Genomic DNA, 14,170 nt, shown 5'->3' with positions numbered 1-14,170 from the left:
GGTGGCAGTGAGTTTACACAAATGTGTCAATGACCCTGTGAATGATCTATTTACATAGACTTCAGATCAGAAAATAGGAGTTAAAATCTTCTACAATCCATTGGCTTTGCTAATTTTTGTAAGCCTCAGCTTTCTATCTTACTTCAGGAGTTATTGTTGGGTTCAAATGACCTAATAGAAATTATAAATGCCATATGTAAATGGGAGATGTCCCTATTGTTAGGGATGTGTTGCTAGGGTGAGCCTTACCTTTACAGATAACCATGGAATTCTTTTTGATTAACACATTTAGGTGATGTCCCTCAGTACAGACAACAGGAGAGCCTGTGTTACTATAGTGGGAAGGCAAGGTATGCTGATCTTTTACATCACGTTCTTCATCTCTAGACTTGGATTATATCTTTAAATCCCTTGGGGAATTGAAGATTTCCCACTGCTCATACAATTTTCCAACATAATCCTTTAAGGCCACTTGATTTCTGGAGGTTTTAATTAACCATTTGTTCCTTCCTCATTATTTTTCTGTCTCAACAAATATTTTCTTATATAACACCATCATAATATATATGCTGGTCTGTAGGAAAAATTCCCTTTCTCACTCACACAGTGTTGGATTCCTGGAAAAGTCAACCTGGAAGGAAAGAGCAACAAGGAGAGGTATCATAATGTTTCTTACTAAGCCTATTTTATTCCTGTTGGGCATGGGCGTAAATGAATGATTGGGCCAGAATTCTAGCCAGTTAGTGGCAGGATGCGGCAATCTACTTCCACAGTGATACTGTCTCGGAAAACCAAGGAGAGGTCGCTATGAGTCAGGTCCAACTTGACGACACATAACAACAACAACAGTAGCAGGATGAGGGCAGAGGTGAGTTCTTTTCTAGTCCTGTTTACCAAGTGAGAGCTGAATTGTGTGAGGACAGCCAATGCTTCCCTTAGACAGCTTATCTCCTGAGGCACGCAGTGGTTAGCACATAAGGTCTTGAGTTTGGAAAGACATCTGTTGGATGTGGCCCCATTCACCCGTCTCTAGGCAGCTTTGGGAATTTCATGAAGATCTGAGAAGGCACTGCTTGAGGATGCAATGAAATTCTCTTTAATTTCATGTCCATCCTACTCATTCTTAAACCTTCAGACTTCCATTTGGAGCATAATACAGATTAGTTTCCTAGGCCTCTGTGAACCTGACCACTCTGTAGGATCTGTGCTTTCTAATACAGTAGCCACCAGCAACATATATATGGTTACTGAGCACTGTAAATGTGACTAGTCCAAACTGAGATGTACTTGCTATATGTGTAAAATAATCATGGGAACTTGAAGACTTAGGATAAATGTAGAATATCTTATTCATTTAAAAATATTGATTACTTGCTAGAATAGTAATATTTTGGCTATGTCAAGTTAAATAAAATATACTTAAAATTAATAACACTTGTTTCTTTTTATATTTTTTAATGTGACTATTAGGAAATGTAAAATTATCTAAGTGGCTTTCACCACATTTCTCTTGAGTACTGGTCTCAATTGCAAGTTATATGCGGAGTTTTAGAACTCAGATCAAGAAATTTGGCTAGAACAGACAAGACTTAGGCTTACTTCAACTGGGCATTCTTTCACTTGCTATTAGCTTGGGTCCCTTACAGCTGGTACACTATGAACTCAATCACACTTTCTATTTGACTTGTTTAAAAAAGACTCTGACATCTTACTAATTGTTGGGATTTCTGGAGAAAGGCTGGTGACAAGAGAAAACAATTTCTCCTTGGCCAGAAGTCTGGCTTCTTGCATCAATCTGTTGAGACCTCAAACAGAGCTGTGAAAATTTTCTTTCTGACATGCCGCCTCTGCCCCAGATCAGCATTTATTTTGCAGTCCCCAGGTCCATATTGAATGCTTCTCTGTCTGCTCTTCATTAACGGTGCTCTTTGTTCTCTGACATATGATGAAGATTTAAGAAGCAGTAGCATCAGAGAACTGGCATTTGAAGATTTGAGGGGAAGCGCTGACCTCAAAATTTTAAATTGAAGGTATGTACTGCCTCGGAAATCCAAGGAGGGGTCGCTATGAGTCAGGTCTGATTAAACAGCACATAATTACAGCAACACAAATGCACAGAATCCCATTTTCCCTGTCCAAAATAATTTCATTCATTAAACTCATTTGGATGAACAAAAGTTATATGCAGTAAAATATCCATTAGGTTCTAAACATGTTTATTGGTGAACTTAGCTCTTCTACGCAGTGGGAGTAATAAACAGGTCAAAAGGGACCTGGGTCAAATGACCTCTAGAACTCTCTTCTACCTCTAAGACCAACAAGTCTGCAAGTACCTATTCTAGACTTTTACTCACCCTTGATGGAAGCCATCCTCAGGGCTGGAGAGAAAGCATAAGACCAAGTACATTCCTGGAGCAATGACTTTCAGTGGCAGCTTCATCTTCGTAGACATTTGCCCTTTAGAAACAGACTGAAGGTCAACCCCTTTCCCAGGTAGTCAATAAACTACCTTCTTAACTCCATCTACTGCCACCACTGCCATTGAGTCAATTCTAACTCATAACAACCCTATAAGATAGAGTAGGACTACTCCATAGGGTTTCCAAGGCTGTAAATCTTTGTAGAAGTAGACTGCCTCATATTTCTCCTGTGGAGGGGATGGTAGGTTTGAATCACCAACCTTTTGGTTAGCAGCCAAATGCTGTAACCACTGCTCCACCAGATCTTCTCAATAAGCCAGTAGAATAGCCATAAACAACCTCAAATGACACCAATTCTCTTCGGAGAGACTTTTTGAAGTTTCAGATCATGCGTCTATGAACTGGCTGGGGCCCAGAATTCACTGAAGGGAGAAAAAATGTGAAAGACTATGATGGACCCAAGGATTATCTTCTTGGCATTCCCAAGAACAGCTGTCTGGCAAATATTATACCATGTCTGAGATTACTTTAGAAACTTTGTTTTGAAGAAGAACACTAGGGAGAAGATGAGACAGGTTTACCCTCATTTTCTGTCACAGAATAAGAATTTCAAGGACATTTTTGCTTTCAATGAGATCTTGCTGGCTGTAGTCTTATTACCTTTGAAGCTTAAATCATATCAGATCTGATAAATGCATAGGTAAGTGCAGTTGTAGCAATGAGGATTTGAGGACTCCTTTTTCCTCTTCTTATTCCTTTTCTACATTATTATGACAAATAGACTATTCTATTTGTCAAGAAGACAAAGTAAAGTATTAGAATGAAACATGAAACAAGGAATATTGTTGCTGACAGCAGATGCATCTTGGCTGAAAGCAGAGAATACTTAGTTATCTAGTGCTGCTATAACAGGAATACCACAAATAGGTGGCTTTAAGAAACAAATTTATTTTCTCACAATTTAAGAGGCTAAAAGTCCAAATCTTCAGGGTGATGGCTCTAAGGGAAGGCTTTCTCTTTTTGTCAGCTTTGGAGGAAGGTCCTTGTCTCTTTTTGCTTCTGCTCCTAGGTGATCTTCATGCAGCTTGGCACCTCTCTTCCCTCATCTCTGTTTGCTCAACTTTCTAGTTTAATCTCTTTTATATCTCAGAAGAGATTGACTCAAAATATACCCACACCGTGGTAGTTCCATTTGTGTGTCAACTTGGCTGGGCCTGGTTGAGTGGCTGGGCAGCTGGATATAGTATTCCCCATGATGGGACTGGTAATCAACTCCATAGTGGAATCTACTGTGAGCAGCTGAGTAGCTGCCTTTGGGTATGTGGTCTGCTTCCTGTATATAAGAAACAGCTTTGGGAATGGTCTCTAGCTTATGGCATGCTTGGACCCTGCATGTAGCTGTGTCATTGTTCAGCAGCCTGCCATGTTCTGCTAATGTTGGGACTTACAATGGACTTGAGTGAATGGCCTACCATGTGGTTAGGTAACATTGGGACTGTGCCATTTTATTTGTTGACTTTGGGTTTGTCAGCCTCAGCAGCCAGTAACTGCCTGAGTGAAGAGAGACCTGTAGTTTCAGTGAGCTGGGAGCAGGAGGCAGAGCTGAAGCTTTCACACAGCCCATAGAGCTTGGCACTTTGTACTTGGACTTCTAGCCTCCTGAACTGTAAGAGAATAAACTCCTGTTTGTTAAGGCCATCCCATTTGTGGTATATTCCTGTCAGAGTGGCACTAGGTAACCAGAACATACACTAATCCTGCCTTATTAACATATCAAAGACAACTTATTTCCAATATGTTTTAAACAAAAGAATTCCTCCAAGTATCCCTAGAGCCTATTCTAAATGAAATGCATACAGAATGGTAAAATGACAAATGATGTGTGCTTTCCTAAATTCCATTCTGCCCAAATGTCATATTTTCTATATTCTGTGAATCTACAAGGCAAGATAAAGTTCATTGTAGACTTGGGATTGGTACCCATGGGAGTAAAAGTGTGGCCTGGTGTGAGCCCCACGTTATGTTCTTGTTCATACCAGAATTCCAAGCAAAGGAGTCATTCATCAATATGTGCCACCTACTTAGAGGTAGGCTCTGAACTATGAACACCTGGCTCATCATTACCAAAAAATGCAGTGCTGATGATGAAATTTGTGTTTATGTGTGTGTGTCTGTGCATGTGCACGTGGTTATGTACCTGCATGCGCAGTTGTATGAGTATGTGTATAGATAAGAAAGTGTGTGTCCAGAGGATAAGATGCCCTTCTCAATAGGTAACTCTGGTCTGAGAAACTGAGAAGGAGTATTCCATCCTAGGCAGGGGATGAGGTTGTAGCAGGAGGCAGGATTAAATGTGATGGGAGAAGGGATTGTGAAATGTGGAGGGATGTGTTCCAAAGCCTGAGTTACAAATTGGATTAAATTTTCCCCTACTTTTGTTTTTATTGTGTATGTATGTGTTTATTGGTTACATTATACTCCAATTATGTTTTGTTTTTGTGTGAGTAATCTAAAACAAATGGAAAAATGATGAAGTAAAAGTCCTGAACAGAAGATTTCAAAAGGTAGCGCAAGAAGACAAAGTATTAGAATGGAATGTGCAAAGACCTGGAGTTAGAAAATCAAAAGGGAAGAACACACTTGGCATTTCTCAAGTTGAAAGAACTTAAGGAAAAAATTGAAGACTGAATAGTAATATTGAAGGATTCTATGAACAAAATATTGAATGATGCAGGAAGCATTGAAAAAAATGGAAAGATAAACAGAGTCACTGTACAAAAAAGAATTGGTCAACATTCAACCATTTCAGAAGGTAACATATGATCAAGAACTGATAGTATTGAAGGAAGAAGTCCATGCTGTACTGAAGACATTTGCATAAAACAAGGCTTCAGGAACTGACAGAATACCAACTGAGATGTTTCAATAAATGGATCTAATGCTGGAAGAACTCACTTATCTATGCCAAGAAATTTGGAAGACAACTGCCTGATGAACCAACTAGAAGAGATCCATATTTGTGCCATTCCAAACAAAAATGATCCAAAAGAGTGTGAAAATTATTGAACAGTATCATTAATACCATACACAAGTAAAATTTTGCTGAAGATAATTCAGAAACAGTTGCAACAGTACATCAACATTGCCAGAAATTCAGAAGAGGACATGGAACAAGGGATGTTGTTGCTGACATCAGATGTATCTTGGCTGAAAGCAGAGAATACTTAGTTATCCAATGCTGCTATAAAAGGAATACCACAAATAGGTGGCTTTAAGAAACAAATTTATTTTCTCACAATTTAAGAGGCTAAACGTCCCAATCTTCAGGGTGCTGGCTCTAGGGGGAAGGCTATCTTTTTGTCAGCTTTGGAGGAGTGTCCTTGTCTCTTTTTGCTTCTGCTTCTGGGTGATCTTCATGCAGCTTGGCACCTCTCTTCCCTCATCTCTGCTTGCTAGCTTTCTAGGTTAATCTCTTTTATATCTCAGAAGAGATTGACTCAAGATATACCTACACTAATCCTGCCTCATTAACATACCAAAGACAACTTATTTCCAAATGGGACTATAACTATAAACATAGAAGTTAGAATTTAAAATGCATAAGTTTGGGGACACAATTCAATCCTTAACAGATGCTCACTTGCGTTTTATTGAGTATGGAGAGCCATTCAACTGTGTGGGTCACAACAGATTATGGATACATTGTGAAGAAAGGGAATTCCAGAACACTTCATTGTAATCATGCAGAACCTGTACATAGACCAAGAGGCAGTCATTCGAATAGAACAAGGGGATATTGCATGGTGTAAAATCAGGAAAGATGTGCATAAGGGTTGCATCCCTTCACCATGCTTATTTAATCTGTATGCTGAGCAAATAATGCAAGAAGTTGGAGAATGTGAAGAATAACATTGCATTGGGATTCAAGGAAGACTCATTAACCAACCTATGATATGCAGATGGCACAACAATGGAGCATTTACTGATGAATATCAATGAATCCAGCCTTCAGCATGGATTATATCTCAACTTAAAGAAAGCAAAAATCTTTACAACTGGACCATTAAGCAACATCATGATAAATGGAGAAACAATTGAAGTTGTCAAGAATTTCATTTTACTTGGATCCATAATCAACAACCATGAAAGCAGCAGTCAAGAAATCAAAAGATGTATTTCCTTGGCCAAATCTGCTGCAAAAAATCTCTTTATAGTGTTAAAGAGTAAAGATATTACTTTGAAGACTAAGGTGTGCCTAACTTAAGCCAGGGAGCTCTGCCACTCCTCAGAAGGAAGATTGGGCAATCTACTTCCATAGAGACTCTGCCTTGGAACCCCAAGGAGGGATCACTATGACTCAGAGATGACTCGACGGCACATAACAACACCAACAACAACTTAAGCCATGAGATTTCCAATTGCCTCATATGCATGTGAAAGCTGGACAATTAATAAGGAAGACAACAGAAGAATTGATGCATTTGAATTATGATGTTGGAAAAGAATATTGACTATATCATGGGTTGCCAGAAGAATGAACAAATCTGTCTTGAAAGAAGTACAACTATAATGCTCCTTAGAAGTGAAGAGAAAGCTCTGGTGGCATAGTGCCTAAGGCATTTGACTGCTAACCAGAAGGCTGGTGGTTTAAACACACCAGCTACTCCTTGGAAGGCAATCTACTTCTGTAGTGATACTGCCTCAGAAACCCAAGGAGGGGTCGCTATGAGTCAGAGCTGACTCCATGGTAGTGTGTTGCATTGTGTTTTAGAAGTGAGGATAGCAAGACTTTGTCTCACCTACTTTGGACATGTTATCAGGAGGGAGCAGTCCCTGGAGAAGGACATCATGCTTGCAAAAGTAGAAGGTCAACCAAAAAGAGGAAGATCCTTATTGAGATGAATTGACACAGTGGCTCCAACAACGGGCTCAAACATAGCAACAGTTTTGAGGATGGTCCAGGACCAAGCAGTGTTTCATTCTGTTGTATATAGGGTTGCTATGAGTGGGAACTGACTCAACAACACCTACCAACAACGAGTTGAAACCAACTCAACAGCACCTAACCACAACACAATCTGGGAATCAAACTATAATTTGTAACATTATTTGCTGTTGTTAGTTGCCAAATCAGTACTGATTCATGGTGACCTTACATACAACAGAATGAAATGTTGTCTGGCCCTGCACCATCTCCATGATCATTGGTATATTTACTTTAAAATATAATTTTAAAAAATTTTCTTTGGAATGCAGCAGGATTGTGAGTTGGGGACAGCCAACTGTTTTACTTGAAGAGGATTGGAGGGTCAGTAAATCTTCCTGTGGAATGTTGTGGAAATACCCAAGCATTCCCGAGGTATGGAATGTCTTTGAGAAATAAGAGTTAAAATATTTACAGATCTAAGTTAGCCCCAGCAAACCCAGGGAATTCTTGATGTTTGAGGATTTTACTCACCTTTTCACAAAGGAAATGGGTATGGGCTAACTGAATGCCTCCTCTTATTCACAGCCTTCATTGTTGTGATAGTTGGAATTGTGTGTCAACTTGGCTGGACCATAATTCTGAGTGGTTTAAAGAGTTGTGTTGTGGGTTATTCCCATGATGAGATTGGATGTATATGTTTTGAGCAGCCAATCCATTGAAAGGATTTCCCTAGGGGTGTGGCCTGCTTCCAATATATTTATGGACATCCTGGGAAAATGAGACACTCTTCTGTGGATCGGGATCCTGTTGTGCTGCCTACAACTCTCTGTGAGGGAATAATCCACTATTCAGCCTGGTGATCTTGGATTTGTCATTCATTGGAGTCAACAGCCAGTATACTGCCTGCCAACCTTGAGCTCATCAACCCTGCAGCTGTGTGAGATGGGAAAAGCCTCCAGCCTCACGTTTGATCCAAGAACTTGGACTTACTAGCTTCTATAAGTGTGTGAGCCATTTTGTTAAGATAATATTTTTTTTTCTCTCTCTATATATGTAAGCCTTACTGTTTTTGTTTTTTTTTTTTTCACTAGAAAACCCAGCTTAACACATTTGGTACCAGGAGTGGAGTGGTTCTAGAGAGACAAAATAATAAGGATGGGCTTCCTAAATTGGTTCTCACCAATTCTGTTTTGATTCTCCAATTTAATTAATCATAAAGGCACTGGTGACTCTGCCTCCATTAGTAAAGAGGGCCCTGCTAATCCGTGGTGTGAGGTGGCAACATTAATATGTAAAATAGCACCACCAATAGATCAAGTATTTTTGAGAAGTGAGGCTCTGGGTGATCACATATTTGAAAGTTTCCTGTAATTTTGTCAGCATGAGGAGTATAAGGAAGCTGGTTGGTTGGTCCTACTTATGCTAGACAAAGTGGTGAAAGAGTCAGATGAGTTCAGGGCTGCTGAGTTACAGATTAAGTGTTGAATAAAATACCTCAATGTTTCCAGTTGTACCCTGAAAGAAAGCCTTAGTTTTTCTAGTAACAGAGCTGATATTGCCAAAAACCAAACCCAGAGTCTTACATCGTAAGGATGACTGAAGTACAATGCCAATTGAATTGCCAACCCACAATGGTGTCTGAAGTTAAAGTGAGGGCATTGATTGGGAGAAAATGGGATCCTGAAACCTGGAATGGGCATATATGGGCAGACAGTCAGGAAGATGAGAATAGAGTACCTGTAAATTCTGTTGAATCCTTCCCATCTGAAGGGATTACTATAAAACCATTATCCCTTCTACCTCCATTTGATGGGATTAACCCTTGCCAGGTCATTGCCTGAGGTAGATGCCATGGAAGACATTGCTGAATGTTCTCAGGAACTTCCCCAAATGCCCATTATTGCTGCTAGATCTGTAACTAAAGTTAAGTCCAAGTGAGCCCCAAAAGATGAAATACAAAGTGTGACTGAGGAGGTGGTACACTATACCTGAAAAGATTTACCTGATTTTGTTAACATGTACAGACAGAAACCTGGAGAATATGTATGAGAATGGCTACTGAGGGTGTGGGATAATGGTGCAGGGAATGTAACATTGGATCACTCTGAGTTTATTGATTTAGGCCCACTAAGTATGGATTCTTCATTCAATGTTTCAGCTCGAGAGGTTAGAAAAGGATCTAATAGTTTATTTGGTTGGTTTACTGAGGCATGGATTATGCGGTGGCCTACCTTAAGTCAAGTTGAAATACCAGACCTGCCTTGGTATAATGTAGAAGAAGGTATCCAGAGTCTTAGGGAAATTGGCCTGTTGGAATGAATTTATCAGTTTAGACCTCTAGTGCCAGAAATGGAGAGTCTAGAAGACATGCCTTTCACCACTATGGTGAGAAACAAATTTGTGAAGGGAGCTCCAGCATCCTTGAAGACTGCTGTGATTGCTATTTTATGAAAGTTGGATTTGACAGTGGAAACTGCCCTAATTCAACTAAGACACTTAATTACGATGGGCCTGATTGGACCCCATGGTAGTACGGCCCAAGTGGCAGCAGTTAATCAACAAAGACAAGGTGAGTGTCGTTACCATACTGGACAGCAGAGTCAAAAGAGTAATCAGAATACTCTGACTTGTGTGGAATTATGCCTTTGGCCATTTAGGCATGGTGTTCCTAGGAGTGAAATATATAGCGAACCTACTAAATATTTACTTGATCTGTATAGACAGAAGAATTCTAGGTCATATGAACAGCAGTCTAGACTGAATTGCCAGAATACAGAGTCATGACCTCTCAATCAATTCCAAGACCTGAGTCAGTTTACAGACCCACAACCCCTTGAATGAAGGGGAAGCCAGGTCCCTTTGAGGAAGGACCCCACTATGTTGCCAAAAATTTATAATGTCAATCTTTCTCCCAATCTTTTTCCCCAAAGGGATCTGAGGCCTTTTGCGAGAGTGACCGTTCATTGGGGAAAAGGAAATAACCAGACTTTTTGGAGATTACCATACACTGGCTCTGAACTGACACTAATTCCAGGAGACCCAAAACATCACCGTGGCCCACCAGTCAGAGTGGGGACATATAGAGGTTAAGTTATTGATGGAATTTTAGCTCACATGTGCCTCACAGTGAGTCCAGTGGGTGCCTGAACCCATCCTGTAGTGATTTCCCCAGTTCCAGAATGTGTACTTAGAATAGATATACTGAGCAATTGGCAGAATTCCCACATTAGGTCCCTGATGTGTGGAGTAAGGGCTATTATGGTAGGAAAAGCTAAGTGGAAGCCATTAGGACTGCCTCTACCTAGAAAAATAGTAAACCAAAAACAATACTGCATCCTTGGAGGGATTGCCGAGATTAATGCCACCATCAAGGACTTGAAGGATGCAGGGGTGGTGATTCCCACCACATCCCCATTTAATTCACCTATTTGGCCCGTGCAAAAAACAGATGGATCTTGGAGAATGTCAGTAGGTTATTATAAACTCAATCAGGTGGTGATTCCAATTGCAGCTGCTGTTCCTGATGTGGTTTCATTGCTTGGGCAAATTAGTACATCTCCTAGTACTTGGTATGCAACTATTGATCTGGCCAATGCCTTTTTCTCAATACCAATTTCAAAGGACCATCAGAAGCAGTTTGCCTTCAGCTAGCAAGGCCAACAATATACTTTCACAGTTTTCCTCAGGTGTATATCAACTCCCCAGCACTATGTCATAATTTAGTCTGTAGGGATCTTGATTGCCTTCCTCTTCCACAAGACATCACACTGGTCTGTTATATTGATGACATTATGCTGATTGTACCTAATAAGGAAGCAGCATGAATGACTCTGGACTTATTGGTGATACATCTGCATGTTAGAAGGTGGGAAATTAACCCAACAAAAATTCAGGCACCTTCTACCTCAGTGAAATATCTAGGGATCCAGTGGTGTAGGGCATGTCTAGACATTTGTACTAAAATGAAGGATAAATTATTGTATCTGGCTTCCCCCACAACTAAAAACAAGGTACAACATCTGGTGGGCCTCTTTGGATTTTGGAGGCAACATATTCCTCATTTGGGTGTGTTGCTGCAGCCTATTTATCAAGTGACTCAGAAAGCTGCTAGTTTAGAGTGGGACCCAGAACAACAGAAGGCTCTGCAACAGGTTCAGGCTGCTGTGCAGGCAGCTCTGCCACTTGGGCCATATGATCTGGGTGATCCAATGGTGCTTGAAGTATCTGTGCAGATATAGATGCTGTTTGGAGTCTTTGGCAGGACCCTATTGGTGAGTCTTAATGCAGACTCTTGGGATTTGGATTAAAACACTGCCATCCTCTGCAGATAACTACTCTCCTTTTGAGAAACAGCATTTGGCTTGTTTCTGGGCTTTAGTAGAGACTAAACACCTAACCATGGGTCACTAAGTCACCATGAGGCCTGAGCTGCCCATCATGAACTGGGTGTTGTCTGAACCACAGAGTCATAAAGTTGGACGTGCACAGCAGCACTCCATTATTAAATGGAAGTGACATATAAGAGATTGGGCTTGAGCAGGACCTGAAGGCAAAAGTAAGTTGCATGAGGAAGTGGTCCAAATGCCTATGGTCTTCACTCCAGTCACATTACCTTCCCTCTCCCAGTCTGCACCTATGGCCTCATGGGGAGTTCCTTATATCAGTTGACTGAGGAAGAGAAAACTTGTGCCTGGTTTACAGATGGTTCTGCATGATATGCAGGCACCACTTGAAAGTGGACAGCAGCGGCTCTGCAGGCCCTTTCTGGGACTTCCCTGAAGGACAGTGGAGAAGGGAAATCCTTCCAATGGGCAGAACTTCAAGCCATGTATCTGTCTGTTCACTTTGCATGGAAAAAGAAATGGCCAGATGCATGATTGTGTAGATTCATGGTCTTTAGCTAATGGCTTGGGCAGATGGTCTGGGACTTAGAAGGAGCATGATTGGAAAATTGTTGACAAGGATGTTTGGGGAAGAGGTCTGTGGATAGATCTCTCTGAATGGGCCAAAAGGGTAGAGGTATTTGTGTCTCATGTGAATGTCCACCAAAAGGTAACCTTGGCAGAAGAGGACTTTAACAATCAGGTGGATAGGATGACATGTTCAGTGGAAACCAGTCATCCTTTTTCCCCAGCTATTCCTGTCATTGCCTAATGGACTCATGAACAGAGTGGCCATGGTGGCAGGGATAGAGGTTATGCATAGGCTCAGCTACATGGACTTCTACTTACCAAGGCTTATTTGGCTACTGCACTGCTGAGTGCCCAATCTGCCAGCAGCAGAGACCAACACGGAGTCCATGATGTGGAGCCATTGCTTGGGGAGATCAGCCAGCAACCTGGTGGCAAGTTGACTGCATTGGGTCACTTCCATTGTGGAAAGAACAGCATTTTGTTCTTACTGGAATAGATATTTATTCTGGATATGGATTGGCCTGCCCTGAATGCCATGCTTCTGCAAAAACTATCATCTGTGGACTTACAGGATGCCTTATCCACCATCATGGTATCCCACACAGCACTGCTTCAAATAAAATGACTCACTACACAGTAAATGAAGTGCGTCAATGGGCCTGTGCTGATGGAATTCACTGGTCTTACCATGTTCCCCATCATCCTTAAGCAGCTGGCTTGATAGAACTATGGAATGGCCTACTGAAAATACAATTATGGCACCAGCTAGGTGGCAATACCTTGAAGGGTTGGGGCAATGTTCTTCAGGAGGCTGTATATGCTCTAAACCAGGGTCCAATATATGATGCTGTTTCTCCAATAGCCAGGATTCATGATCCAGGAACCAAGGGGTTGAAACAAAAGTGGTACCACTCACTATTACCCCTAGTGACCCACTCAAAAAATTTTTGCTTCCTGTCCCTGCTACTCTATGCTCTGCGGGTCTGGAGATCTTAGTCCCAAAAGGAGGAACACTTCCACCTGGAGACACAATACTGATTGCATTGAACTGGAAATTAAGAATGCCACCTGGCCATTTTGGCTTCCTCATGTCTCTGGATCAACAGACAAAGCAGGGCATTACTGTGCTATCTGGTGTGATAGATCCTGATTACCACGGGGAAGTTGGATTGACATTACATAATGAAAATAAAGAAGTATATTCCTGGAACACAGGAGATTCTTTAGGATGTCTCTTAGTACTACCATGCCCTGTGATGAAAGTCAATGGAAAATTACAGCAACTCAATTCTGATATGACTACTAATGGCCTAGACCCTTCAGGAATGAAGATTTGGGTCACCCCACCAGGCAAAGAACCACAACCAGATGAGGTGCTTGTTGAGGGCAAGGGAAATACAGAATGAGTTGTGGAAGAAGGTAGTTCTGAATATCAGCTATGACCACATGACCAGTTGTAGAAACAAGGACTGTGATTGTTATAGTTCATCGTTATATATGTGCATCAAATATTTTTGCATCCTTCTGTTATGAACTATGAAATGTAAACAGGGTTAATGCATTTCAGTTGTACGTGTGTTAGTGTATCATGTTAGGTGCAAATATGACTTTATAATTGTCCTTACTTAGAGACTATATATGGTTAAGGAGATGTGTACATCTGGCAAGTTGACAAGGGATGGACTGTGGTAGTTGGAGTTGTGCATCAACTTGGCTGGACCACAATTCTGAGTGGTTTAAGCAGTTGTGATGTGGGTTATTCCTATGATGAGATCAGATATATATGTTTTGAGAGCCAATCCATTGAAAGGGAGTTTCCCTAGGGGTGTAGCCCACTTCCAATATATTTATGGACATCCTGGGAAAATGAGACACTTCTGTGGATCGGAATCCTGTTGTGTTGCCAATAA

The sequence above is a fragment of the Orycteropus afer genome, unplaced genomic scaffold (assembly GCF_000298275.1).
Source record: "Orycteropus afer afer isolate SDZICR_OR568_19922 unplaced genomic scaffold, OryAfe1.0 scaffold00198, whole genome shotgun sequence".
Lineage (NCBI taxonomy): Eukaryota > Metazoa > Chordata > Mammalia > Tubulidentata > Orycteropodidae > Orycteropus > Orycteropus afer.
Note: the sequence above shows the minus strand (reverse complement) of the source record.